This window comes from Phascolarctos cinereus, unplaced genomic scaffold (genome assembly GCF_003287225.1).
Source record: "Phascolarctos cinereus isolate Bilbo 61053 unplaced genomic scaffold, phaCin_HiC Scaffold_4;HRSCAF=312, whole genome shotgun sequence".
NCBI classification, from domain to species: domain Eukaryota; kingdom Metazoa; phylum Chordata; class Mammalia; order Diprotodontia; family Phascolarctidae; genus Phascolarctos; species Phascolarctos cinereus.
Window position 1 is genome coordinate 555,261,498 of NW_027555847.1, and position 14,810 is coordinate 555,276,307.

The 14,810-nt window shown below is 38.5% G+C and overlaps 1 pseudogene; it reads right to left on the reverse strand.

Moving 5' to 3' along the window:
• Positions 1-13,046: 13,046 nt before the first annotated feature.
• Positions 13,047-13,919, reverse strand: LOC110208792 (small ribosomal subunit protein uS2 pseudogene; annotated as a pseudogene).
• Between the last annotated feature and the right edge of the window lie 891 nt (positions 13,920-14,810).

The following is a 14,810-nucleotide window of genomic DNA, read 5'->3' on the forward strand; positions in this document are numbered from 1 at the left end:
GCTTCCTGAGATTTCCCATAATCTCTCAGGGAAAGAGGGAGGGCATGAGAGGCTAAACAAACTTAGATGGCTTCCCATGGACAGCCAGTGTAGAGGAATGAATAGAGGGAAGCTAAACACTCACAAAAGCATCCTGCTTTGTTAATAAAAGGTGGAAAAATCATAGGATAAGGAAATAGGAATTGGAAGGATCTCAGAAGTCACTTAGTCTAACCCACACTTGAGTAGGAGTCCTCTCTACAACATCAATCATATTTATTTATTTTTAGTTTTCAGCATTCACTTCCACAAGATTTTGAGTTCCAAATTTTCTCCTCATCTCTCCCCTCCCCCCACCCCAGGATGGCATGCATTCTGAATACCCCTTCCCCTGATCTGCCCTCCCTGCCATCACCTCCCCACCATCTCTTATCCCCTTCCCCTTCTGTTTTCTTGTAGGGTAGGATAGATTTCCATACCCCATTGCCTATATATCTTATTTCCCAGTTGCATATAAAAGCAATTTTTTAACATTTGTTTTTAAAACTTTGAGTTCCAAATTCTCTTCCTTCCTCTCTCCCCACCCACCCTCATTAAGAATGCAAACAACTCAATATAAGTTATACATGTGTAGTCATGCAAAACACTTCCATAACAGTCATGTTGTGAAAAATTAACTATATATCCCTTCATTCTATCCTGCCCCCCTATTTATTCTATTCTCTCCTTTGACCCTGTCCCTCCTCAAAAATGTTTGTTTCTGATCACCCCCTCACCCAATCTGCCCTCTCTTCTTTCATCCCCCCTCTCTTATCCCCTTCCCCCCTGTTTTACTGTAGGATAAGATAGATTCCCATACCCAATTGAGTGTATATGTTATTCCCTCCTTAAGTGAAATTCGATAAGAGTAAGATTCACTCATTCCCTCTCACCACCCCCCACTTCTCCACTGTAAAAGCTTTTTCTTGTCTGTTTTATGTGAGATAATTTATCCCATACTACCTCTCCCTTTCTCCTTCTCCCAATATAATCCTCTCTCACCCCTTAATTTATATTTTAGACATCATCCCTTTATCTTCAACTCACCCTGTGCCCTCTGTCTATATGTATGTGTGTGTGTGTGTGTGTGTGTGTGTGTGTGTGTGTTTTCCTCCAACTATCCTAATACTGACAAAGGTCTCATGAGCTACAAATATCATCTTTCCATGTAGGAATGTAAACAGTTTAATAAGTCCCTTATGATTTCTCTTTCCTGTTTTTATCTTTTCATGCTTCTCTTGAGTCTTATATTTGAAAGTCAGATTTTCTATTCAGCTCTGGTCTTTTCATCAAGAATGCTTGAAAGTCCTCTATTTCACTGAATATCCAAGTTTGGCTGGGTAGGTGATTCTTGGTTGTAATCCTATCTCCTTTGTCCTCTAGAATATTATATTCCAAGACCTCTGGTCCCTTAATATAGAAGGTACTAAATCTTGTGTTATCCTGATTGTTTCCACAATACTTGAATTGTTTCTTTCTGGTTGGCTGCTTGCAAAATTTTCTCCTTGACTTGGGAACTCTGCAATTTGGCTGTAATATTTCTAGTAGTTTTCCTTTGGGGGTCTCTTATAGGAGGTGATCAGTTGATTCTTTCACTTTCTATTTTACCCTCTGGTTCTAGATTATCAGGGCAGTTTTTTCTTGATAATTTCTTGAAAGATGATGTCTAGGCTCTTTTTTTGATCATGACTTTCAGGTAGTCCAATAATTTTTAAATTATCTCTCCTGGATCTATATTCCAGGTCAGTTGTTTTTCCAATGACATATTTCACATCATCTTCTATTTTTTCATTCTTTGGGTTTTGTTTTATAATTTCTTCATTTCTCATAGCTTCTATTTGCTCCATTCTAATTTTTAAGGAATTATTTTCTTCAGTGAGCTTTTGGATTTTCTTTTTCGTCTGGCCAATTCTGCTTTTTAAGGCATTCTTCTTCTCATTGGCTTTTTGGACCTCTTTTGCCATTTGGGTTAGTCTATTTTTTAAGGTATTATTTTCTTCAGTATTTTTGGGGGGCGTTCTTTAGCAAGTTGTTGCCTTATTTTTCATGATTTTCTTGCATCACTCTCATTTGTCTTCCCAGTTTTTCCTCTATTTCTCTTACTTACTTCTCAAAATCCTTTTTGAGCTCTTCCATGGCCTGGGACCAATTCACACTTTTCTTGGAGGCTTTGGATGTAGGAGCTTTGGCTTTGTTATCTTCCTCTGGTTGTATGTCAGTTGTTGTACAATGTTGCTGTTACTCTGTGTAATGTTCTCCTGGTTCTGCCCCCTTCACTCAGCATCAGTTCATGCAAGTCTTTCTAGGTTTTTCTGAAATCGGCCTGCTCATCATTTCTTATAAAATAATAGTATTCCATTACATTCATATACCACAACTAAGGGGCCACTAGGTGGCACAGTGGATTAAGCACTGGCACTGGATTCAGGAGGACCTGAGTTCAAATCCAGCCTCAGACACATAACACTTACTAGCTGTGTGACCCTGGACAAGTCACTTAACCCCATTGCCTAGCAAAAAAAAAAAAACAACCAAACCAAAACATATACCACAACTAGGTTGTTTTCTTTATCCTGATTTTGCTTCATATAAAAATCCATGTTTGTTTTTGTCTTCTCAATCTATGGTTGGGTAAGGGAGTAGAGGGAGGGAGAGAATTTGGAATTGAAAATAAAAACTAAAAATTAAATTTTTTAAATCGGTGTTTGGTTATGAAAAGATTAGATACCTGTATCCTTAGACTTGGCCAAGCAAAGGGAAATAGAGAAGCCAGAGATTAGCTAGAAATATACAGAATTTATGTAGAGCAAAGATTTAAGTCTCTGTTTAATAGGAATTTTATTAAAGTGTCTGAGATATTATGATTTTATTAATAAACTTTTGTCTAATATAAACTCTATGAAATAAGCCTGAGATTGAATGTTAAGTTTTTATCTACCTCTCCTGCTTTGTGATATTTTCCTTGCGTACAGTTAACAAAACAGTGATCCTGAGATGGGTATTTCTAGCTTTGGTGCCAATATGGTAAGTTCAAGAGGCTAGGAACTTCTAGGTCCAGGTGCAGATTACGGAGCAAGAGGCGATCTCTGAAACAGTCTCTAGCATGAACATCACGAGGGAGATCCTGGTCAGGTGATATGGAGCTTAAATGACTTGGCTGAACACTGCTAAGCTAAGGTAAAGATAAAATAATGATTCAATAATATCATGCAGTGTTTCAGGTTTTAATATTTTAAGTATGTTTTAAGTACTGTTGGAAGTAAATAAGAATTACTGTATACTGAGTTAAGTGCTTGCCGATACATCCTTACGTATTTTAGAATGTAAGCATTTCTTATGTAGTAGAAAAAACTAGTTGTCTGTTTTGTCTGATCTACTTTATACATGGCATTGCTTCCTAGAAGGGATCCTTTTAACCCTTTTTTTGCAGGGGTCCTAGGTTTTAGCCCTTCCTAGACTTTGTTTTAAAAGATTATTCCCAGAGTTCTAATTTGAGGCAGAGGTCACCAGTTCTTCTTTCTTCATGCTCAGGCTCTTTTGGCCAAGCTCCAAAATTTGGGATATAGATGGGCACAAACATACACATGAATATACATTTGTATGTAAATACAGATACAAAGTTTCACTGATAAGTTCAGGAATTAGAACACATAAACAAGAACATAATAAGAGAAAATAAGAAAAACCAGCATATAAGATGAAACAGAAAATAAGAGATAATAGTTGTACATGTGTCTATAATATCTCCATATTTACTTATAGTTAACATCTCCTTAAAAGATGTGTATACTGACTTTACCTTGATAGAATCTATATCATTTTGTTTTTAAAGCATCATTTTAACCTTCTTTCTCCTGATGTAACATGAATTGGATATTGTTATTGTTGGATTTCAGTTGCACGGTTATTGTAATATATAAATAATTTCTAGGTCTACTTTCATTAGTCTGGATCACTTTATAATATTTCTCATATTTCTTTGAATTATTCATATTTGTCATTTCTTATGGACAGTAATGTAGTTTCTAGTCTTTTTTGGTTGTTTTCATTGTGGTGATCAATTTACATTTGTCAAATTTTTTTTCCAGGAATGTTGATAATCTATGTCAATATCTATTCTTTTATCCCCTTCCCATTTTTGATATCAATGACTATTTCAATTGGTCAGGTTGGAGTTATTTTCATTTCATGCCACATCTCATTTTTATTCTTTTTTTTTCTAATTTGATAATTGATTTTGATCTTTGGCGGTCACAAATGACTCTTTCAACAGCAACCAGTCATTTTCTGTCATCACAAACAATCTCATTTTTTTTTTGTGACCTCATGTGTAACAATCCATGCCCAGGACCTCCAACTGTCTTCTTAAATACCAAAAATGTGAGGGTTCTCTACAAGACTCATGTTTCTTTTATTTCTTCTTCCTAAGTCATGCTTTTCAACCTATCTCTCAATGTCCTCCCTTCCATCCACTTTTTCATTAAAATCACCAAGTATCAAAACATCTGATTTAATTTGGAAAGTTTCATAAACTTCTACGTAAAACTGCTTTACTTCTTCCTCTGCAACAGATGGTGATTTTTTATGTAAATGTTCATCATGAGTAGTGCATTATAAGACAATCAAGTGCCTCTATGAAATTTTGTTTCTTACTGTCTTTTGGCTCCTATTATTAAAACTAAGTCTATTCTTTTGTTCACCTCTTCAAGGAAGACTTTGACTGATCTTTCCATTTACAATATCTACAATTTATCTTTGCCACACAGTTTCATTTTTAAACACCAGGTGGCATCTAGCCAGTAATCTGCTCCTAGGCTATATGAAGGGTCAGGTGCTTGATGAATTCCACTTTCACCCTGACAATTAGTTATGAACTCCACCCCCCTGAGTAGGAATGCTGAGAAAGCACCAAGCTCTCTATGATTCTCAAAGAGTAGATAACCTCTTAGACTCTGTTCTGTCTCTCCGGATACCCACACCATTTTGTCAGTCTAGATTAGAGGTGCCAAACAAAGGGGCTGCATATGCCTTACTCCTGAAAGCTGTTGGAACTTAAAATGCAATTGGGAAATATTTAATGAAATAAATAAAAATACAGTAAAACATGGACAATATATTTTAAAACTAAGTCAATATGTGGCCCTTATATATGTATGGATGGATGGATTAATGACCACCATTTCAATTGGAGTTTGACACCATAGGTCTATATAAATGTTTAGCATAGCTTTACCCAATCAGAATCAACTCTGAGCCCCCACTTCTTGCCAAACTCTGCCTCTTCCCTGAACTTGCAATATTTAATTGACCCCTAGTCACATGACCCTGGCATAAAGGCATTGCCTCTGCAAAGGAGCAAGCAGACCATGCTTAACTGTATACAATGCTTCACTCATCACTGAATCAACAAAAGCACTAAAATAATATACAGAAAAGCATTTACCAGGCATTTGCATGCCCCACAATATCTGTATGTTCCACTATGTTTCTTGGATGCAGACAACCCCAGACAGTACAAAGACTGCTGCAAACTAAGACATTCTAGGAAAGGCACAGTTTGGTTTGATTAGTTCCCCACAGGTGTACATCATATAAGCAGGCAAAAGACTATAGGAAACACAATGGTCACAAGTGACTCAAGCTTCCAACAGTATCAGTCTTTAAATAAATAAGAACTCAGGACCTTTGGGTCTGAATCTTGGCATCTTGCATGTTGATGGAGAGGTGGATGTGGATCTGGTGCTGGCTGAAGCTCTCTGAGTTACCTGGGACTGCTTCTCATTATGGCTAGCTCATTGCTAGCAGACACGATGGTCCTATAAAGGAGAAAGCTGCTACCACCATACCACTACATAATCTCTTTGACCTTGAGACCTTCGGTTCCCATTTCTGGTGGACAAATAGTATGTTACATTCTCTCTGTCTTGTTCCTGCGTCTCATCACTTCCACTTGCACCTAGCCTCTCTTTCTCCTTACTTAAGAGATAAAGCCTGGGTGCTCTGTACAAAGGGGAATGGGCAAATGAGCAAGAAGAGCACAATTCATGGAAGGAATGTCAGTATTGATGACTCAGTTCCTCCACTAGTATGCCCATTTACTTGAGTCACTAGGCAAAGAACTCACATTTGTAGTCCCAATTGTTGCTAATGATTATAAATGTTCCCTAAACCATGTGATTCTTAGAATTCTTTGCTTCTTTTTCCATCCACTGTTACTGGGAAGGGAAAGGAATAAGCATCAGAGAACACTTATCAAATGCCAAGTACTGTGCTAAATACAGCTTAAATATTATCTCATTTGATCCTCACAACAATTCTGGGAGATAGGTGCTATTATTAAGCCTGATTTTTAGATGAGGAAACTGAAGTAGATAGAGGTTAAGCAACTTATCCAGGGTCACATAACTTGTAAGAATCTGAAGCTGGATTTGAACTCAAGTCTTCCTGACTCTAGGCTCAGTGCTTTTTCCACTGTGCCATCCAGCTGCCTTATTGCAAAAGCAGAAAGTTATTGCAAAGGACTGGGTGCCATTTTAGGCTTTTCTTTCTTTCATATGATGCCACATATAGATTATTATCTAGTGGCCAGACAACTGGTGATGAGCTCCTCTGTACTTAGCTAGACTCATCTTTGTCAGGCAGCTATAACTTATGACCTGGTGTGTTCTTGAAATATCTGTATTTTATTGGCATAACCTTCAAGAGGAAGGTAGTGTGGTACAGTAGAAAGAGGAACATTGGCTCAGGTGTCACAGAACCTAGGTTCAGATCTTATCTCTAATTTTTATTACCTCTGTGCACTTGGACAAGTCACTTAACTTCCCTCGGACTCGGTTTCCTTATTTGTTACATGATGGAGTTGGACTTGATAGCCTCTGATGTCCCTTCTACTTCTAAATTTATGATCTTATATGCATATGGTCCCTCCCATGTGATGAAAAAGAGTTGGAAGAAGAGTTTTTTGCCATTGCAAAAAAAAAACCCTCTTCTGATGATGAACAAGCCTTCTTAATAGGTGGTTTATTGGTTTGACTCAAAGAGATTTACATTTTCTCATATTTCTACATATACATATTGACAGCAAAAAATATTGAGAGAGAGATTGATAGAACATCATTGTGCCATACCGAAAAATGAATATGAAGAATTCAGAAACATAGGAAAACCTGGGAAGACTTACATGAAGGAATGGAAGACTGAAGAAAGTAGTGTCAAAGCAACACTACATGCAGTGACTACAGCAGTGTAAATAAAGGCAACAAAACTCAAATCAAACACAAAAGTCAATGGTGGTTCCAAATTATTAAAGTTAATGCATACATCCTTCCTTTCTGTTAACAGATGATAAAACACAGAAATGGGAAGTAACTTGTACTGTCTGTTGCAACCATTTTAATATATTAGGCAATTTTATTTAACTGTTTTTTGTGGGAAAGTACTATTTGGGGAGAAGGAGTGGGAGATATAATTTTTGGGAAGTGACATAAAATCATTACTTTTAAAATTGCATTATTTTATTCTGAATCAAAGTAATACAAAAATGAGCATTTCCATATATGAAGTATAACAGAAAGGAGGATTATATGAGAAACCACAAATCTCTATTGATGTACAGCTTGCTTTTTAAAGGAAAAAGTACATAATAAGTTCAACATTTTACTTTCAAAGATGTCTTGAATGTACTACTTTTTAAAAAGGAGCTCCATACTTCCAGCCCTTGAGTTCTAGTTTCAGTTCTGCTGCTAACTAATCAAGATAACTGGAACAAGTAAAACACTTCTCTGGGCCTCAGTTTCCTTTTTTATAATTCAGGAAGTTTGGATAATCTTTATGATGTCTTCTACCTCTAGAGTTCTATGAGATATGTACTGCAAACTGCTGCTTCTCCTCCCACCTTTTTCTCCCTATTCCCTTACCCCAACATATTTCTTAAACAAGCATGAGATAAAAAAAATCATTTAAAAGAATATAGCTAAACACCTCCTTACTTAACCAGGGAGGGAGCAGCAGACTGGATTGCATCAGCGAGCAAAGTAGCTCCCTGCCTGGAAATCATCACAGCTAAGCAAGCTAAGGAAATTATCAGTCCAACCTGAGTCCTGGGTTTGGACTGAACCACTATTGAGTTATTACTGAGAAACCTTCACGACTGAATTCAATCGATAGCTCCCTAGAGCTACAGTTCTGAGCTATAAGCTATACATCTACTGGGCAAGGAAGGCACTATGCTAGGCACTCACCTTGAAAGAAGCCATTCTACCACTGGTGCTATAAGGCTTATTCTGCCTCTACCCTTCCTCCCCACCCCACTCCCAAAATTAAATAAAGCCAAGAGTCAAGAAGACTGAATAATGTTATATGCATATGAAATGACTTTTTTGTTTTCTTTTTTTAAAAAAATATGCTTGGCCCTTACAGTCTCAGAGAAAATGTGATTACAACAGAGCTGACCTAAATTTCCATCTCTCTGGTGTGTCCTGTTACTGAGAAACATTTCCTAAATAAGCTGCTGCTGGGTACTAAGCATACTGTACTCTAAGTGAGAAGTGATAAGGGATTGAACTATGTCATAGATCACTTTAGGCTGCCTGCAGAGCAAACTCTCACTGCTTTGATGCCTTCCCTGATACATTTTCTTTTCCAGTACTGAAGCAGCATGGTACCTGACCATGGACCACATGCAGAAACGTAGGGGAACACAAATATGCTAAAAGAGTTCTTAACAAACTTCTCCAGAGGCTCAGAAAATAGAACCAAAAACAACACAGCAGAAAACGAAATCTTCACAGTCAAGCTTCTGCCAAGTTTCTGGACCCTTATTTGGTTTTCCACTCCCACATTTTCCTTGCCACTACCTGGGTCCCTTCACACACCCCTATCCCCATAGCCAACATGGGTCACATTTGGACCAAGACCAAAAAGTACTACACCCACCTTGGGCAACGTGTATATGCAAGGAGATTGTCATCATCCCCAGCAAGAAGCTCTGGAACAAGATCATGGGATATGCTACTCATCTGATGAAGTGAATCCAGAGATCCTATGAGAGGTATCTCCATCAAATTGCAGGAAGGAGAAAGGAGGAATAACTATGTCCCTGAGGTCTTGGCTTTGGATCAAGAAGTGGACTCTGATACCAAAGAAATATTGAAACTCTTGACTTTAGCAGTTTTTCCAACATGCAAGTTACCTAGCACATAGTTGGGATGAACTTCAAAACACCGAGAGGAGCTCCTTAATACTTACTTCTGCCTCCTTTCCAATAAATTTGGGACTCCCCCCCAAAAAAACTCCACTATATGAGAATCGTAAATGAAAAAAAAAAAGATGTTTGACAATTGCATGCTAGAACTGAATTCGGTATGAACCTTGCTTAAGTAAAACTTCTCCTTTAAGCCAGGTGTAGGTAGATCCAATGAATCTCATCTTTGTTTCTGTGCTCCTCTACCTCTCAGTTATGCTCAACCCAGTTTAGCCCATCTGTCCAGATGGTTTTACTGGGGTCTGACTGCTTGGAATGTCACAGCTTCTTAGAGCCAAAGGTCCATTGGTGAGTTAGGGGGATTTCTATCCCAAGCATATGCAGACTTTCCCAGTGGAATGGGCAAATGAGAAAATTTTGCTCCAGCGGCCATGAAAGCAACTGAAGTAGGCACTGTGAAGTGCTAAGAGGTAGGTCAGACATCGAAAGTGCCAAGGTCATCCACTGCATCACCAGTTGTCTTGATTTTTGTCTTGCCACTGGACTTTGATGACTATGGAAGACAGAGTGAGGCTTATGACTGTGCAATTCTGCCTCACTAAAATCCAGCTCACTCACAAGTCAAAACACCAGTCTTGTAATGTCATTAGCCCCCTTTGAAAACTGAGGAGAAACAACAGTTCCTCTACCTCCATACCTATTGTTGATGATGAAATGACTTCTTTGTTTTCTTTTTTAAAAAAAGTTAGATGGTATCAAATCTTCCTATACTCATGCTTTGATCAACCTTTACAATATTCTTTCCCCACTCATGCACATTCCCCTTTGCAATAAGTAGCTCAGAGGGATAAGATATGGAATATAGAGTTAATGAATTAGGATCCAGAGACCAGGTGTTGATTTATTAGGTGAATCATTTTTAAAACCTCCCTCTTTCTTACTTGTCCCATCCATGACAAACTAGACCAACCCAACTCATGACTAAACTAGCCCCAGATACTTCAAGGACAAGACTCACCTGTGAAAATCATCTTAAAACATGCCAGAAGAATTGTGCAGCTTTTCCACCATAGCAGCAAAAAGGAGTCAATTGGCTCAGGCTGGGTTAACGTCTCAACTACAAGGCATTCCAGGGCAATGAGTAAATTAACTTGTCCAAGACAAATGATGCATGACATCCTTAGACTCCAAAAGAGTGTTTAAACCAGGTGTTAACCATGCAATGATCTGTTTGCATAGGGTCAAGCTCCTTGAAGATGAAAACCAGGAGAAAACTTTGCAACTGAATTCTTTAAAGAATGAAGTAGTTAAAGTTTCGCTAAATATGAGGGTGTGTCTCCTCCTCCCCCCAGCACTGGGTGCATCAGGATGATGCATTGGGATTGCTTCAGGTACAATAATGCAAAAACATTTTTTTTTAAAAAAGAGAGAACTCAGCAGCAAAGGAAAATTAAATCTTCAGTGTTCTCCTCTCTTGAAACCTCAAAGTGGACTTCTGTTTTTCTCAAGAGCAAAGCTAACTGTGTGAGCCACCTATAGGAAGACTCATCATTTGTGAATACACCAATGATACCTTCATGTCTTTTGAGGTCCAGCAAAAAAAAAGACATATCCTGAGACTTGCATTGTTACTTCCATATAAGGTCTGTCTATACCACCTATTACAAAGTAGTCTGCCAAGAAAAGATGGTTTTCCTCATCTCAGTCCTTACTACTTGTCCATTCTTGGTTAATGATGTTTCCAGATATGACCTTCAAATAGTTGAAGGGATGGTGTGGGGAGGAGTGGACCCAGTCAAGTCAGAGCACCCGCAAAGGGATGTTGGTAGCAGGAGATAGACCTCCAGCTGATCTAGGATGCTTGAGGTCATTGATCAAATTGGGGCATAGCAAGACTTCTAGAGGCTGGGCCATCATTGAGCCTTCAGTATTGGAGTATGCAACTTGGGAGCTCAGGGGCAACTTAGCCAACAAGCTGTTTGTAGACTATCTATACTCACAGCTGGAGTGGAGGGAAACTGCTTTTTTGTTTCCCTGACCAGCTATCTTCTTAGGCTAATTGGTAATTACAGCCCATTCTAAATCACTTACACTATTATATTTACTTACAATTGGTTACTTTCGAGTCCTTATCCACCATTGCTTAACTGGGGTATCAATGGGGTTGACACAACTCTTTTAAAAGGAAAGAGGAATGCCATGCCAAATCCACCAATCAGGGCCCTTATCATACTAGGACAAAGACCCAAAGCATTCTTAAAGCAAATGTATCATTTTGAACAAGCATATAAATAACCATTCAAGTTCCAACATGGCTACTTTAGGGATTAGCAACCATTGCATTTAGAGCCAGATCTGGGTTTCTTACCTGACTCTGATATCACTAGCTATGTGATAATGGTTGTCACAACCTTTCTAAATGTAAGTATTTTCATTTGTAAAATGGGAAAAGCAGAACTTTCGCTACAAAACTCACAGGGTTGTTGTAAGGTTGTTGTAAGCTTTTTAAAACAGAAAATACTATAGATATGTGTTATTATTAATAATGTAGTACCCCACTCTTTTCAGTTCCTCCTCCTTCTGTGGAATGTGGACAAGCTTGGCTACCTATTAGAAGAGCAGTAGAGGGAATTGACATAGTTCTTGACACTTAGGAAGTCAAAGAAACAATTCAGGGGGAAGAACATGAAGAAAGGGGGATTGAAGAGAAGGAAATCTGCTCTGGCCCTGACACTGCTTCTTCTTAAGACTTTAATGCCTTTAGGCTGGATCCAGTTCCTGCACTAGTGTCTAGGTATGAATGATTAGATGTGTGACCTGAGCAGAATACCCAGTAGAAAAAAGAATTTGCAGGAGCTTCTGTCTGTACCACCAGTTCCTCTGAGTGCATATCCCTGTATCTTAGGAAGTAGAATCCAGATTCTAGTGTCTTTTAATTGAATTTTTAATTGAATGCCATAAATCACAGGTCCTTTCCAGGTCTCACATTCTATGTTCATATTATCAAACCTGAAAATATTATCATTGTTGCCATCATGGAGATATGAAAGAAAATGCCAGCAGGTCTATTCTTAGCAGAGAATAAGCCCTTAACTAAGGACTAAGACCCTCCATTATAAGGGAGACACAATAGATCTGTTTATGACACAGAAGGTAAAGGGGGCAACTGAGGGAAGAGACAGAACCATGACCAGTTATGGGTCAGGGAGGGAAGGGGTGTGGGGATATAGCTTTTCCTTATTCCAACCATAGTCATAACCATGAGCTAAGCCTAACTCACCAAATGGTTGACTACTCCCACAAGCTCAAACACATTGCTAAACACAAGTCAGCAACTTTACCACAGTGAAGTCAAGATTAGTTGACTAATCTTGACATGAGTTATGGTCTGGACTTTAGCCATAGCATGTATATCAAGAGATTAGAGTTTAGCAGATGTGGCATTTCAAAGAATAATTCAACTGTTTAGTATACTGCTCTGGAAGACATTTTTGTCATTGTTTGCACTCAAAGGATCAAAGGTGGAGCTGGAAGGAACTTCAGAGGTCCTCTAGTCTATATGTCTAACTCCTTCATTTTACAGATAAGGAAAGTGAAATTGAGAGATTAAATGACTTTATCCTACAAGCTGTACATGATTTGAAACCAGGTTGTCTTACTCCAAATCTGGTGCTCTTTCCACTGTACCTGGCCTGTTTACTTTTCAAGGTAATGGGGTTCAGGTCACAGAATAGGTATTGGTTTTTTGTTTTGTTTTGTTTCAAGAAGCTAATGTTTATTTTCCATCAGCATTTTTCGAACACTATTAGAGTATCTGGGGTAAAACTTAAGACCGCTCTGTGGTAGTTTCTACCCACTCAGTGGCCTAAGAGGTAGGAGCTGCTGACCAGGTCTCAGTAGCTATCTGAGCCCTCCAGTGTTCAGTAGGGAACTGCTGAATGGGCATAGATGGCACCTGTACCCGCTCAGACCAATCAGCCACTTCCAGTGGAATAGCAGTGGGGCAGGTGCAGTCCATTAGCCCTGAAACTCCTCCTTTGTCTTCTAGCTGCAGCCTGCTCTTCTTTTTCAACCACCTCTGGATCTCTGTAGAAGTAAAGATTAGGCATAACTTGCCATGGTTGTTCATGGGAGATGGTACCACGCATATGTAGGACTTCACGGGCCAGCATCCACCACATCAGATCCACTGAGGGAGCACCCTTGTTGTTACATGGAATAGCAATGCCCACATAGTGAAGTGGGGAGTCTGTGTTGCACAATGCAATGGTTGGGAGGTTAACATACAGTGCTTCAGGCAGAGGCTGGTGATCTGCCCGAGGATCAGTGACCACCAAGAGGCGAGGCTCCCTGAAAGCTTCCTGGATCTGCTTAGTGGAAGTGCCTGGTGTGAAACGTCCTGCAATAGGGATGGCCCCAGTGGCAGCAGCAAATTTCAGAATAACTTGTTGGCCAGTGTTTCTGAATGAGATGACACCAACATCACCTAAATTTTTAATGGCAACAATAACATGAGCTGCCAGCCGAAGCTTTTCCCAAGTTCTCTTGAAATTAGTGATGTAGATGCCATCACTCTTTCTTTTGTAGGAATACTGTTTCATCTGGAAGTCCAAACTGGTGCCACCTAAATAGTTCCTGCAGCAAGGAATTTGAGGACATCCCCCTCCTTTATCTGCAAGACATCTTGGGCTGCAGACATTGTGAAAGTTTCCCTTTAAAGTTATGATGGGGAAACCGAGAACAATGCCATATGGAACTCTTTTTGGGGCAGCATGGAAAGGGGAGAGTGGGTATTGTTTGATAAATGTTGTCACTACTATATAAGCCACATGTAAGTCTCTCTGCCATATGGAAGGAGGGTTGTGCACGCTTGGTTGATACTTAAATATCCATTAATTGTTGATTGTTGATCATAGTGGATGAAGAACAACACTGCCAATAGTTAATATCCTAAAAAAAAAAAGACAAAGCCATAAGATTGAAAATTCTGAAATGACACTAACCATGTTCCCCATAGACACTGCATGTGTGTGCATTCAGTAAATAGCAGTAGTGATCCTAACATGTTAGAGCTAGAAGAAATCTGAGAGATCATGTAGTCCAACTTTCTTATTTTATGGGTGAGAAAACAGACCCAGAAAAACTGAGTGATTTGTTCAAGGTTGTACAGCTTGTTAGTGGCAGAAACAGAGTTAGAAGTCAGATGTCCTAATTGCTAGCCTCATATTCCTCTTAAAACTATTCTGCCTGATTTGATGTTCACGTGATTTTATTATATATATAAATATGCATATGTATATATAAATGTATGTACATGCATACTTATACAAATATATATGTAATTCGTATATGTGAATTAGCTAATTTATTAACAAAATAATTCAATATAAAATACTTTATATTTATGTAGTAGTTTTAACTTTTCAGAAGAATTTCAAATATTTTATCTCATTCTATTTCTTACCCTTCAACAATCAACAAATTAATAATTAATGCATATTTACTATTTCTTAATTCAATTCAACAAACATTAAGTGCCTACTATGTGCCAGCCACTGGGCCAAGTACTTGATATACAAAAAGAGACAGA